Source organism: Spinacia oleracea, chromosome 1 (genome assembly GCF_020520425.1).
Source record: "Spinacia oleracea cultivar Varoflay chromosome 1, BTI_SOV_V1, whole genome shotgun sequence".
Taxonomy (NCBI): Eukaryota; Viridiplantae; Streptophyta; class Magnoliopsida; order Caryophyllales; family Amaranthaceae; genus Spinacia; species Spinacia oleracea.
The window spans coordinates 9,870,636-9,885,775 of NC_079487.1; the positions used below are offsets into that span (position 1 = coordinate 9,870,636).

A 15,140-nucleotide genomic window follows, 5' to 3' on the forward strand; every position below is an offset into this window, starting at 1 on the left:
ATTTCAACTAGCTTAGCTTCCCATTCAAGAAAATTTGCTAGGTTCAGCTTGACCATAAGCTCAGAACCCATGATGATGTTTTGATTGTTGATTGCTGAGATCGTCACATGCAATATAGATTATGGATATTCGGAATCGACGGATCTTGGTTTCAGTGGGAGCTGAGATCGTCACAGGCAAGAAATGAATACTCCGGAAACGATGATATTGCCGGAAACGGAAATATGGATCGTATCGGAAATATAAATATTATCCAAGTCGTAGATGTTGCCGGAAACGGAAACATGGTACGTATCAAATGTATTTTAAACATGTCACATTCAAGTCATGGAAACGGAAACCGGAATATATTTGATCAGTATGAATAGTCTGGACAAAACGCTCACTGAGCTTCACGGTATGCTGAAGACCGCTGAAAAGACGCTCAAAAGTGATAAGCAGGATGTGCTTATGGTGCGTGGGGGCAAGTTCAAGAAATCTGGAAAGAAGAGGAATGCTAAGAAAGGTGGCAACAAGGCCAGCCCAACTAAGCAAACTGGCGCCAAATCTGTAAAGAGGAAGGTCAGTCAACCCACTTCTGAATCCGAATGCTTCTACTGCAAGAAGAAGGGGCATTGGAAGAGAGATTGCTTGAAGCTAAAGGAAGATCAGAAGAACGGAACAGTCGTTCCATCTTCAGGTATTTTCGTTATAGACTGTATACTTGCTAATTCAACTTCTTGGGTATTAGATACAGGTTGTGGCTCACACTTATGTTCCAATCCACAGGGACTAAGAAGAAGTAGAAAGTTAAGCAAGGGTGAAGTCGACCTACGAGTGGGAAATGGAGCACGGATTGCTGCATTAGCTGTAGGAACTTACTATTTGTCGTTGCCCTCCGGGCTAGTTTTGGAACTGGAAGATTGTTTCCATGTTCCAAGTCTTACTAAAAACATCATTTCAGTTTCTTGCTTAGATACTAAGGGATTTTCCTTTTTAATAAAAGACAATAGTTGTTCGTTTTATTTTAAAGAGACGTTTTATGGATCTGCTAGATTATTCAATGGACTTTATTTATTAGATCACGACAAACAAGTATATAACATAAATACCAAAAAGGCCAAAAAGGATGAATCAGATCTCACCTATCTGTGGCATTGTCGATTAGGCCATATAAACTTGAAACGCTTAGAAAGACTTCAAAAGGAAGGAATTCTAGAACCATTTGACTTAGAGGATTATGGTAAATGCGAATCATGTTTACTTGGCAAAATGACAAAGCAACCTTTCTCTAAAGTTGGAGAAAGAGCAAATGAACTATTGGGTTTAATCCATACAAATGTATGTGGACCAATGAGTACAAATGCTAGAGGTGGTTTCAGCTACTTTATCACTTTCACTGATGACTTCAGTAGGTATGGTTATGTCTACCTAATGAAGCATAAGTTTGAATCCTTTGACAAATTCAAGGAATTTCAGAGTGAAGTAGAGAATCAATTAGGCAAGAAGATTAAGGCACTGCGGTCTGATAGAGGCGGTGAATATCTGAGCTATGAATTTGATGACCATCTGAAAAAATGTGGAATTCTATCAGAATTGACTCCTCCTGGAACACCACAATGGAACGGTGTGTCGGAACGGAGGAACAGAACCTTGCTAGACATGGTCAGGTCAATGATGTGTCAGGCCGAACTTCCATTAGAATTTTGGGGACATGCACTAAATACAGCTGCACTCACTATAAATAGAGCTCCGTCTAAAGCTGTCGAAAAGACTCAATACGAATTATGGTTTGGAAAGCCTCCAAATGTGTCTTTTCTTAAGATTTGGGGATGTGAAGTATACGTCAAGCGATTAATTTCAGACAAACTTCATCCAAAATCTGACAAATGTATCCTTGTGGGCTATCCAAAGGAAACAAAGGGGTATTACTTCTACAATACATCTGAGAACAAGGTGTTTGTTGCTCGAGATGGTGTCTTTTTGGAGAAAGATCACATTTCCAAAATGACAAGTGGGAGAAAATTAGACCTCGAAGAAATTCGAGTCGAACAACAAACTCTAGAGAATGCTCAAGATGACATTCAGGATGAAACTCAGAGATCTTTAGAAGAATCTGGTGAGAATCATGGTCAATCTAGAAATGTTACCCCGCGTAGATCGCAAAGATATAGATCTCAACCGGAGAGGTACTTAGGTATTTTGACGAACGAGAGCTATGACGTTCTATTACTTGAAAGTGATGAACCTGCGACTTACAAACAAGCTATGACGAGCCCTAGCTCCAAGCAATGGCAAGAAGCCATGCAATCTGAATTAGACTCCATGTCTGAAAACCAAGTATGGGATTTGGTCGATTTGCCAGATGGCTACCAAGCCATTGGAAGCAAATGGGTTTTCAAACTGAAAAAGGACAAGGATGGGAAACTTGAAGTTTTCAAAGCTAGATTGGTTGCAAAAGGTTACAGGCAAGTCCACGGTGTGGACTACGATGAAACCTTTTCACCAGTTGCAATGCTAAAGTCTATTCGGATAATGTTAGCAATCGCTGCATATTACGATTACGAAATATGGAAGATGGATGTCAAAACTGCTTTCTTAAACGGCGTTTTAACAGAAACTGTGTTTATGACACAGCCTGAAGGTTTTGAGGATCCAAAGAATGCTAAAAAGGTATGCAAGCTAAAGAAATCAATCTACGGATTGAAGCAGGCATCCAGGAGCTGGAATATACGTTTTGATGAAGCAGTCAGTGACTTTGGTTTCATCAAGAACGCAGACGAATCTTGTGTATACAAGAAGGTCAGTGGGAGCAAAATTGCTTTCCTAGTATTATATGTCGACGACATATTACTTATCGGAAATGACATTCCTATGTTGAACTCTGTCAAGATTTGGCTTGGGAAATGTTTTTCGATGAAGGATCTAGGAGAAGCACAGTACATATTGGGCATCAAGATTTACAGAGATAGATCTAAAAGGATGATTGGACTTAGTCAAAGCACTTATATCAATAAGGTGCTTGATAGGTTCAAGATGGCGGACTCCAAGCGAGGCTACCTACCCATGTCTCATGGAATGACTCTAAGCAAGACTCAGTGCCCAAAAACACTTGATGAGCGTAGACGAATGAATGGGATTCCATATGCATCATTGATTGGTTCAATAATGTATGCTATGATATGTACACGCCCGGATGTTGCGTACGCACTCAGTGCTACGAGCAGATACCAGTCAGACCCAGGAGAGGCGCATTGGACTGCTGCCAAGAACATTCTGAAGTACCTGAAAAGGCACAAAGATGACTTCCTGGTCTATGGTGGAGATGATGAATTAATTGTTAAAGGCTATACGGACGCAAGTTTCCAAACCGACAAAGATGATTTCACATCACAGTCTGGGTTTGTCTTCTGCCTCAACGGAGGAGCAGTAAGCTGGAAAAGTGCTAAGCAAAGCACCATTGCGGATTCTACAACTGAAGCGGAGTACATTGCTGCACATGAAGCAGCAAAGGAAGCTATATGGCTAAGGAAGTTCATAGGTGAACTTGGTGTAGTCCCCTCCATTAAAGGACCAATAGCCCTGTATTGTGACAATAACGGAGCTATTGCACAGGCAAAAGAGCCTAGACACCACCAGAGAGTCAAGCACGTACTTCGTAGATTTCACCTTCTACGAGAGTTCGTTGAAAGAAAAGAAGTCGAGATAAGCAAAATTGGAACTGATGACAACATATCAGATCCATTAACTAAACCTCTGCCGCAGGCGAAGCACAACTCGCACACTGCAGCTATGGGAATCAAGCATATTGGAGAATGGCTTTGATGTCTCTGTTTAATGTTTTAAAGTTTTAGAGTTTAAATCTTTGTAAAACATTATTGGTTAATCATTCACAATAAATGAAAAGAATTCATTTTTCCATTTAATTTGTGGTTTATTAAATGATGAGTCCCTTCAATTTGACGATATATTCAAGATAGACTGTCAGGACCAGTCCTGTGACTAAGAAATGTCTATCAAGTGAACTTGAATGTCAAAGGTTGAAAATGGTCCCTAGTCGGAGTTTTCTATAAAATTGGACGCATAGAAAACGTTAGACGATTAGAATGCAAGATGACTAGTAGTTCTGTTTCTTGAACTATGTGGACATGGCAATGTCATAATCATTTGCATAGATACTTACTTTGGGAAGACTAGTATCGGACAAGACCTATGAAACTTTACTGTAAGAGATGAAAATCTGTCATAAGTAAATTTCATTAAATTATTAGACACTAAATCCTCAATACCTGAGTGATTTGAGATTACTTGTTTGAGAACTGGTTGCTTTGACGTTGACCAACCGTCGCACCGTAAAAGGAGGCTATAAAGGCAACGCTCAGGTAATCACCTATCAAACGAAGTCTAATCTCAAGGTCGCAAGATTGGGATTGTCCTCCCATAAATCGGGATGAGATGCTTAAAAGTTGTACAAGGCCACTCGGAGAGCTAGAAACTGTGAAATGCATGGCCGTGCTCGGATGAATCATAGGCTATGATTATCTGTTTATTTGATCAGTTGAACTCTGAAACCGAGGAACACCTCTGGACATAATAAGGATGACAACTCTTACCTTATGTTCAAGAGCAAGCATCGAGCGACAAAAGAATTGGGAAATGCACACTTGTCCCTAAGGACAAGTGGGAGACTGAAGGAAATAATGCCCTTGGTCCAAGTATGCATTCTATGTTAAGTCTAATAAATGCGGTTCAGTATTAATTAACAAGTTAATAATTCAGTGAGATCAAGTGAGCTGAATGCCTAGCTAGAGGCCGCTTCAGTTCAAGTGGAATTAATGATATTAATCCACAGCTTACTCTTGACTGAACCCGTAGGGTCACACAAATAGTACGTAAACGGATCAAGTATTTAATGGCATTAGATACTCCATCTATGGATATTCGGAATCGACGGATCTTGGTTTCAGTGGGAGCTGAGATCGTCACAGGCAAGAAATGAATACTCCGGAAACGATGATATTGCCGGAAACGGAAATATGGATCGTATCGGAAATATAAATATTATCCAAGTCGTAGATGTTGCCGGAAACGGAAACATGGTACGTATCGGAAAATATTATCGGAAATGGAAATATTGCCAGAATCGGAAATATTGCCGGAAACGGAAATATTGTCAGAATCGGAAATATTATCGGAATCGGAAAATAATTCCGGAAACGGAAATATTAAATATTTGTTCGAAACGGAAATTAATTCCGGAATCGAAAATATTAAATATTGTTCGTATCGGAAATATATTCCGGAATCGGGAATTTAATCGGAAGCGTATCGTACGAATAAGCATCGGACGAGGCCTGCCGGACGAGGGCCCAGCACGAAGCCAGGCCATCGCCCAGCAAGCCAAGCGCGCCACACGAACAGCCAAGGCCACGCCAGGCCCAGCGCATGGCCAGGCCCAGCAGGCCGTGGCAGCGCGCACAGCGCGCGCAGCGCGCGCAGCTGCGAGCAGTGGGCTGCGAGCATTGCGGCAGCTCGCGTGGGCTTGTAGCTCGCGTGGGCCGTGCGGCCGTGTGGGCTGTGCGCGGGCATGGCCTGCACGCTTGCGGGTCATGCTCGCGTAAGTGTTTGTGTTCGCATACAAAACCTAAAACGTGCAGAATTCGGTTAATGATTAAATTCCTAATTCTATTTGATAAATTAATTAAATAAGAGTTTTATTATAATTCTAATTTAATTAATTCGTATCCTAATAGGATTCCAATTCTCTTTCCATACCCCTATAAATATGTGGCCTGGGTTCACAATTTATAACGAGTTTCAAGTATTCAAAGTGAGTTTTTTGAGAGAAAAATTCAGTCACACATCTTGCTCAAAAGTGTCGAAAATTCTAGTACCTTAAGGGCGATTCTAGTTGGTCAATCTTAAGGCGGATCCGGACGTGCTGTGGACTATCTACGGAGGGACGACACTTGGAGTCCTAAAGACTTGTTCTTGTTCGGTTCGGGCGCAGCTAGGGAAGGCACGCAACAAAGAGTATGCATCTAAATTATGCTATATGATTATGTGTAAATAATATGTATTCCTGGCTTAATGGTTGTTTCCGCATGATTTATGTAATGTCATATGTATCATAATCTAACATAATTACGTCCGTTACTATATTCAATGTTTCTGACCGTTTTTGGGCTGTTTCAATATTCATTCCCTCAGTCGTTTTTGTCTGTTGGGTTGCTTTCCTTCTGGTTACTTAAATTAGAAATTTAGTTTCTTTCAAACACACAGAAAACAAAAAATACGAAAACACATTCTCTCTCACAAAAAATTGCTCTCGGTTTTGGGCATATGTTCTTACTCCATCCGACTTTGTGAGTGCACACAACGTCGGAGTTGCGCTAATCCTGGAGGGCGACCGCATTCTGTTCTACTGCACCGGGAGGTAGCGCGGAATCATCTTTTAGGACAGTGGGCGTCCACGACGCAACACTTGTTCTTCGTTCAGTTCATCGAATCAGATAAGTTTGTTCTAATTTTTGGTTTAATCGCAACACACAATTCCTTTCTACAAGTCCAATTGAGTAAGGTGTTTCGTTTTCCAATTGCCATATTGCCATATGCAATGATTGCTAGATTTATCCAAAATATTTCAAGCATTCCGACTTGGTGAAAAAGATTTCAACATTATAAACGCCGTGAATTTGTTTACAATCTTTAACCACCAATCTAGCTTCTCTTTTGTATGTGTATACAATATCATCTCTGTATGTTTTGAAAACATGTTTGCAACCAATGGGAGTAAACCCTTTATGCAAATCAACGTTGTTGTATGTTTAGAAAACATGTTTGCAACCAATGGGAGTGAACCCTTTATGCAAATCAACGTTCTATGTTTAGAAAACATGTTTGCAACTAATGGGAGTGAACCCTTTATGCGAATCAACCAAATCATAGATTTGATTCTTTAAGATGAGGATATTTCGGATAAAATGGCCTCAACCCATTTTGTATGGCCTCGAACCATACTTATGTTTCTGATGGCCTCAAGCCATACTTGGGAATTTTTAATTTGTCGTAGCTAACTTGTAAGTCGTATGTTCTTGAAGCACTTTCCAAAGTCTTTATAGTTTTCATTCCTCAAGATATCTATGTATCTATCTTGGTTGAATTCTATTCTTTATACGATTTACCTAGGTATTGAACATCAAACGTTAGTGTCTATAAAGAAATTACTCAAGTCCTTTGAGTTTTATTGAAGCACTTCCAAAGTCTTCCTGAAGCTCTTCCAAAAGCTTCTAAGTAAGGAGCTTTTCGAAAGACTCCTAAGTATCCTACATTTGTTTGCTTGACCCGAAGTCCATTGGAGGTCATTTTTCTCCCACTTGCCTTTTTGGAAATATGATGGTTTCCTAAAAGACATTATCTAGAGCAACAACCATATGTTCTCAGATTTGTGGTAGAATCAATACCTTTTGTTTCTATGAGTCGCTCATAAAGAAACATATATCTATACTTGAGTTTGTTTGATGTAAACAAAATCTCCCACTGGGTTTGACAACCCTAGATATATATATGTACTGAAAGATGTACTGAACCGAAGTTCAATCCTTATGACATCTTATCCTTAGCTTTAACAACTTTGTTTAGTGTGATAGTCACTTGAGATTATCATTTAGAAACTATATAGGAAAATAGTCGTGATTATCGTTAATCGAAATAGATTCCGATTTCTCCATTTGGACATACCATATTCTTATGGAGCTTCGATTGTTATAATGCCATATAAACAATCTAGATAATCTTTCTTGGCTCATGCAAACATCACCTTGACCCAACCTAGATGTTCCAAAATTCTTGCCAACTTGATTTTATACCCTTTTGTGAATCGCATTGAAGCATTTCACATATTTCACGTTGAGTAAATATAGCCATATTTTCTAAAATTCTTGTGAAATAGGTAAGTCATAAAATCTATCTTTGGCCCATGAACTTGATTGTCTAGAAACTTCTAACAATAGTCCATTTCTATGTCATGTTCAACAAGCAAGACCCACGTGGCTTAAATTAACTAACTTTCATAAATTCATGCCATGGAATCTTAGAATGTTGTCTTGTTGATATGGTCGTATGACTTTGCCCAAGATATATGGAACACCAATCAAAATGTTTGATTTGAACCTTCTGAAGTTTGAGTGTGAAGAGATTCGTTTGTTTATTAATCAATCATCTGACTCAACCCTTAAATGACCATTTCATTCAAATAAACACTCAACAAATGTTTTTGGTTACTTTGAATGTGAGTCTTTCCGTTGTCCAAACATAAATTGATTATGATGATTAATGGAACATAATACCATTAAGTTCGAGCCTTTAGGAGGACTTTAAAAGAAACATGATGACCCTACAATTAATGTAGCACAACTTTGCTTCATTTCCCACTTGTAGGTCAATAACCAGACTTAGCTCCCGGAATTTGAGTTCTTAACAAGAGTTAGAACCTCAAGCGGTAATCTAATACCATGGGAGTTTATTTGCTAAGTCGTTTCTCTTTAACATAAACTTCAAGGTAGAAATATCTAATTCATTTCTTTTGTTCCCCTTTCCTATCCTTTCTAGCACGTTTTCTTATAGTCCAAAAATTTTTACTCTTTGCTTGATCTTCTTACTTTGTTATGCTTACAAAGTCCCTTTCTTTTATTCACTTTGAATGACAACATCCAATGAGTCTAGTTCATTTATCAAATCAAAAGAAAATTGGTTGTTAACCATTGGTTATACATGAGTCTTTAACTCAATACTTAATTATTCCAAAACTACCTAGTATTCTGAATATATGAGGTCCAATTGGTCTACCATTCAAATTCTAGTTTGAAAACAACCATGAAGATCACTATAAGAAAATAGCATCCAAGATGCGCTCTCACTCTCCTTTTCTTTGAGAATCGCTCTCAAAATTAGTTACCAATCGATCGAGGAAATATCGCAGTTCTATTATCCGAATGCAATAAAGATAAAGATTTACGATTCTATAGAATGAACTAGCAAAGAAAAAATTTATCATACTTTAATAACTTGAAATAAAAGCATTCACGCAATCATTAAAGCTATTAAACATTTCATTCATGCAAAAGCAAAAACATGGTCCAAAAATGAATGAAAAGATTCCAAGACCCTAAAAGTCATAAATCCTTAAGCAGCTTTTGCATGTCTTAAGTAGTTTAAGATTCTAGGTAAGGAAACCTATTGCTAGTAATCTCCAAATTACTCTTGGTTAATAAATTAATACCATAATTTATCCCATTGCCACAACATAATGCCATTGTTCTTTGAGTTGAAACCACAATCAACGTGCTCCTTTGGGACGCCTTACCACCTAACTCAACTAAAATAGCACCTCGCTTTGGCGGAAACCTACTATCTTAGATCCCTAGATTTTTTTTAAGTGCTTGATTTGGAAGGCAACTTTTGAACTCAATATTACTTCGGACCTAGTTGTTTCTATGTTGGTTCGATTATTTAGTGAACTTAATCTAATCGAGTCATACGAAACAACCTATTCATGCAAAGCATACATACATACATTCAAGCATAATATATATCAAAATGCATAAATAAATGGTGAACTAGTATGGCCCGAAACATCTTGTCTTGAAGCATCCAATCTTCATTACCATCTTGTTAGCTTGGCATCGTCTTGAATCTTTGTTCAAATGCTAACTTAAAGTTCTAAACTTAGAAATACTTGAAAATAATAAAATTACATCAAAATTTCAATGGTGCGCAGACCATATTTAAAACTTTACATTCAAAGATAGAACGGTTCGCAGACCGTATTTAACTATCCTAAATTGGCCATACTAGTCACTTGGAGTACCTGCATTACATAAAATATACATTCTATGCATTCACCCATTCGTATGCTAAAACGAATGGCCCATATAATTATGCAAGTATTTACGTGAATTAATTAAAATTCACGTTCACATAAACGCGTCCTAAAAGATTAATCAATTTCCAAATTATTAATCCTTAGACTTTATTCTAATTAAAATTGAATTTAATTAAAATAATGCGACCTACAAAAATAATTAAAAATGATTATTTCATTTTAGTTTCATTTAGTGGCTCCCGCTCAAACCAATAATTATTCCGGATAATTAATTATAAAATATTAAATTAAAACTCGCGGCCCGGCCCAAGCAAATAAAATATTAAATTAAATATCCCGTTAGCCCAAATTAATGCAAACATGTTAAGCCCAACGAAATAAACAATTTTCAAGGAAAAAAGTCCAAGTGCATGGTTGGGCTAGGCTTGCACCCAGCCCATTGTGGCGCCTGTGTAGCCTACGAGGCACACGAGCAAGCTCGCATACCCCGCAGCCTGTGCGCGCGTGTGCCCACAGCTCGTCGTTGCCCTGCGCGCTTCGTCGTCCTCATCGTTGCGCTGCACGTCGCAGGCCTCGTGCCTTGCTTCGTCACAGCACTAGCGCGCGCGGCATGCAGCTCGCTTGCTGCTGCCCGCGTCGCTGCGGCTCGGCACATGCATGGCAGCCCGCATGGCTCGTCGAGCCACACGTCCAACACACCCTTGTGTTCGTGCCTTTGGTTCGTGCCGACGGACCAACTTAATTAAAAAAAAACTAATTTCACGAACTTTGCATTAATGTTATTTTTCATAAAAAAAAGTTACGATTTTTATTTTCGAAAAACAACGGTTTTTACGATTTAATAAACTTAACGACAATCCAATTTCGTAAAATATTAAATCAAGCCTAACTTTATTCAAATTTTCAAGAACGAACGAATCAACTGAAAAATTTGAACTTTTACCATAGATCAAGAATATACCCAGTGACATCGTGTCCAAATTTCAAGCAATTCCGAGTAGTTTAGGTCGACCTTTTAATTGAATTACTTTCCGACACTTTTAATTTTTATTAAAAATTAAAAAAAACGCCCAAAAAACGACACTTCGAGACCTGTTTTTCAATTCCGTTCCCATGATTTGATCTTAGAAAATCGTTTTCAATCAGATTAGGGTTTGAAAAGTCGAAAAAACGAATCTTTTTTATTTCGGAACAGCTTATGCGATTAATCCAATAATCCAATAAAAAATCCGAAAAAATCACCAAAAATTCGAAAATTTCGACAGCAACAAAAACAAATAAAACATGCTAAAATATGCTTTAAATACATAAGGCTCATGATACCACTGTAGGGGAATACAGTTAAACATAATAACATGTGCGGAAACAATCCCCAAAGCCAGGAAACATGTATAAAGCACAGATTAAGCAAACTTACATTTGAAGCGTATTTTACCTAGTAATCTGTCAACGAACACGAACTTAGAATTCCACTTGTCGTTCCTCTACTTGGTTCACCGACACGATCAGATCCGTCTTGATAACCGTAGCTTAGACAATCAATCAAGAGTTATTGCTTTTGGGAAGAACACATCCATGGAGGCTAAGAGAGAATTAGGGTTCCTCTCTCCTCCTTTAGGGTTTGATATATGACTGAATTGTATTATGGAAAACATGGGTTAGAAGGTTATTAGAATAACCTTGCTAACCGTCCCAGCCACAAGGGCCACGACCGGCCAGCAAGCCCATGCAACACACACGAGCACGCAGCGTGCTGGACCGTGGGCCGCGCGCAGCTGCTGCTATGTTGTTGCACTTGGCCCGCGCGCACACATGCGCAGTTGCTCGGCCATGGGCCAGCGCTGCCGTGTTTCCTTTGCTTGCGTGCCAAGCGCCCATGGGCCTTGAGTGCCTCGCGCACTCGGCTCGTGGGCCACTCTTTGTGTTCGCGACTTAATATCGTTCCGGATATTATTTATCGTTTCGTATACGACGAATCACCGTCGTACGATACAATTTATTCGTTTCACCTAGCTTACGAATATTCGCGATACGATATACGATTCCGATGCAAGGTCGTATCGTATAATACGTTTTCCAAAACTAATTTCTGAAAAGCTATTAAATGAATTTTCGATTCATTTAATCCGGTGATCTGTTATGTGTCATTGGTGTGACCTTGTAGGTTCAGTCAAGAGTAAGTTGTGAGCTTAATATTCATTAGAACTCACTGATCGGAAGCATTGCTCCAGCTAGCTATTCCGATCACTTGATCTCACTGAATTAATTGTTCGCAATTAATCTGAACCGTGGTATTAGACTTAATGCACCTTGGGTGAAGGACATATTTCCTTCACCAGTAACAAAGGGGAGGAACAGATTACCCCTAAATAACGGTATCGCTACTCCATAACTCTGACCAAACATTCAGTAAGGGTAATGGTTACTTGAATCCGTTTCCGGACTAGAAAAAAGCCATACCAAACATCCCCTTAGGCCTAAAAAAATGTACAGACTCCTAAACAAGTCACCCAAACTTAATAGTGAAATGAAAACACTAATCCACAAACAAAAGCCTGAGGAAAGGACAAGTGACAAGAATAACCTGAAAAAAAAATTAATAGAGAAAATGACGCACATATTTTTCAAAAGCAAGAATAAAATATCTTAAAGAGTTATAGAAGATAACCACAAGCTAGAGTTAATCGTTGCAGACGACCTGTCTCGCTAATTAAGTAAGATAAGCCATCACTTGCGCCTTGGCAACTTAATATGTCAAGAGTCACAATATAAACACAAGCATATCAATTCAGATAATCAAACACCTTCTACAGAACCTTTATAATATCATTCACGACCAGATTTTCAGCTTGTGCCATAAGGAAAATGATAATCATATTACAGTAGCTTGGTGTAAACAAAACTGCTACAACCTGGCAGGAGAAAATTTTGTTTGTGAATCAGAAGAATACAAAAGCAGGGACCATCAGGTCTACAAAATTGTCCTAAGCATCACTGCATACTTAATATGGCGGGAGCGAAACAACAGAAGTTTCAAACAGGTTCATCTTGACTGCCATGTTCTAACAAAACATATTCAAGTCTTAGCTTATGCGCGGAGTTAGCTAGGGAACCTCACCAAACAACCAGTGGTCAATAACGGGAGCTAAAATTCGATTACTTTTTGTACAGTTGCTTTTTATTTCAACAATGTTCACATTCACTTTAAGAAATTGGTTGGTTGTGACTACTTGTGAGTTTCAAATTATTGTTTTGAAAATAAAACTTGCTAGTTTAGACTGTGGACAGACATAATTGTATAACTACATCACTAGATGAGTCCCCATGATTTAAAGGCAAAAGAGTAATTCCTACTTCAATTCATAAACACAACAAATCAATTCATTTCCAAATAAACATTCACAACCATACCCAATTATATATCCCAAACAACTAAGAAAATCACATTGTTCAAAACAATGGAAGATAAAATAGCTTGGTAGCAAAAACAAGACTGTCCCTAGAGAAAGAACTAGAGGACATGATAGATATTATCAATGCACAAATTAGTCTGAAATATCAATTAAAAGAAAAATACCACATTCAAACTTTTTATAGCACTAAAAGATGGAGAAAAATATACTTAAATTGTAGAAAACATCTGTCCAGAGGTAAGATTTTTGCAGGGTGATTTTTCACAAAAAAAACTTTTCAAATTCTAAAACATTCAATTAAAAGGAATACCAAATGAACCAATAAAAATTGAAAATGGCGAGAGGGAAAATGGGCTTTACATATTTCTTACCAAAAGTTCCTTTAACTTCCCTTTAAGCTTTAGATTTATCCACTCTTGTGTTACGTTAGATCTGACAACACCAACAGAACCGCAGCAACAGCAGCTCCGGCGAGGCTACAGAGTGACTTCGACGAGTCTGTCATAGGAAAGATGAAGCAGAGGTGTGAAATGAGTGAAGCAGAGGAGTGAAATGAGTGAAGCAGAGACCACAATTAACACCAACCTCGACAACAATGGTTAACAATTAGCAGCCTTTGGCGACGGCGAAGCGCCAGCGGGCACTTCTTGCCGGAAATGAGTAAGAAATCTAGAAGAGAAAGTTAGGGTTTTATAAATTGGGGGTTTAATTCAATTCAATTTATTAATGCAATAATTTAGTAGAGAGATTACCAGTTCATAAATAGCAACGATAGCGTCAACAACCATCAGAATCCCAAACAGCGGCGGCGAAATAGGGGAAGAGAGCAGAGATGACGAAATTCACATTGTTGGATCAATTGAAGAAGATAAATTCCGGTGAGGTAAAAAAATTAGTGAATTAGGGATACATAGATTGATTGACGAAGATAAATCTGGGTTTTGATTATGAACAAAGGAGTGAGAATTTGTGAATGAGTAGATCTAAGGGGGGAGTCAGGATTGGTTTTCTGTGTCTGCTGATACAAGGAAGGAAGGGTGAAATAAATTTAGGTTTGGGTTCCATTCTTTTCTTTGTTTTTTTGGACGAAATACCTGTTCCTACCAGCTACATCCGTGTTAATTAAAAAAAATTAGGGACAGACCCGTTATGGGACCTAACGGGTCTTATTTTCACCTGGTGGACCCCGCGTACATAAGAGACCTCTTATTTATGTTAGTGGGTCTCTTGTTTATATTTTATTGTCTAGAAAGTGGGCCCAGGTTAATATAAGAGACCCGTTATTTGTAATATGATGTCTTTTTAACTAAAGAGACCCATTAACCAATGTAATGGGTCTGTTTCTAGGGATCTCATTGGACATTTTTGTAGTAGTGATTGTTCATGTTTATTTTACTTTATTTGTGGTTAGTTTTTGAACTTTTGAATTTTTAGGTTTTTAGGTTACTATTTTCTTATATTTCTACTTTTTAAATTAATTTGTTTCCTATTTTATGAAATAAATCATGGAGATCTAAAACATAGAGTTATATGTTCTGAATTTTTAAATAGAGAAAATTCAAAGAACATAAATGAGATTAAACATGCCAAAAAATCAGAGCTAAAACGACCGCATTGATAGTACAATTGTCGAAGAAGCAATCTGAAGGATATCCTTGACAAATGTTGGTACTACTTTATAATCTCAATTCTTTAGAACGTGAAGGTTCGACATTTAGAACATAAAGGTTCATTGTTTAGAACAAAACTAGCTTTAGAGCCCGTTCAAAGAATGGGCAATTGTATAGTATTTGTTAAACCCTTTTTTAAAGTGTTAATTTTATTGAGGGCTTGTGATTTTAGTTAGAGTATATGATTTATATAGA

General features: G+C 38.1%; 1 long non-coding RNA gene across 2 annotated transcripts; it reads right to left on the bottom strand.

Annotated features, from left to right (window-relative positions):
* Positions 1-8,997: 8,997 nt before the first annotated feature.
* On the bottom strand, positions 8,998-14,387 carry LOC110778284 (uncharacterized). 2 transcript variants are annotated; one of them, XR_002530741.2, is made up of 5 exons: positions 14,028-14,387; positions 13,861-13,944; positions 13,647-13,773; positions 10,875-12,774; positions 8,998-10,356 (listed from the first exon to the last, which is right to left on the bottom strand). It is a non-coding gene; the product is annotated as an uncharacterized lncRNA (long non-coding RNA). The 2 variants fall into 2 exon arrangements; XR_008926294.1 differs by having other exon boundaries at positions 13,636-13,773.
* Between the last annotated feature and the right edge of the window lie 753 nt (positions 14,388-15,140).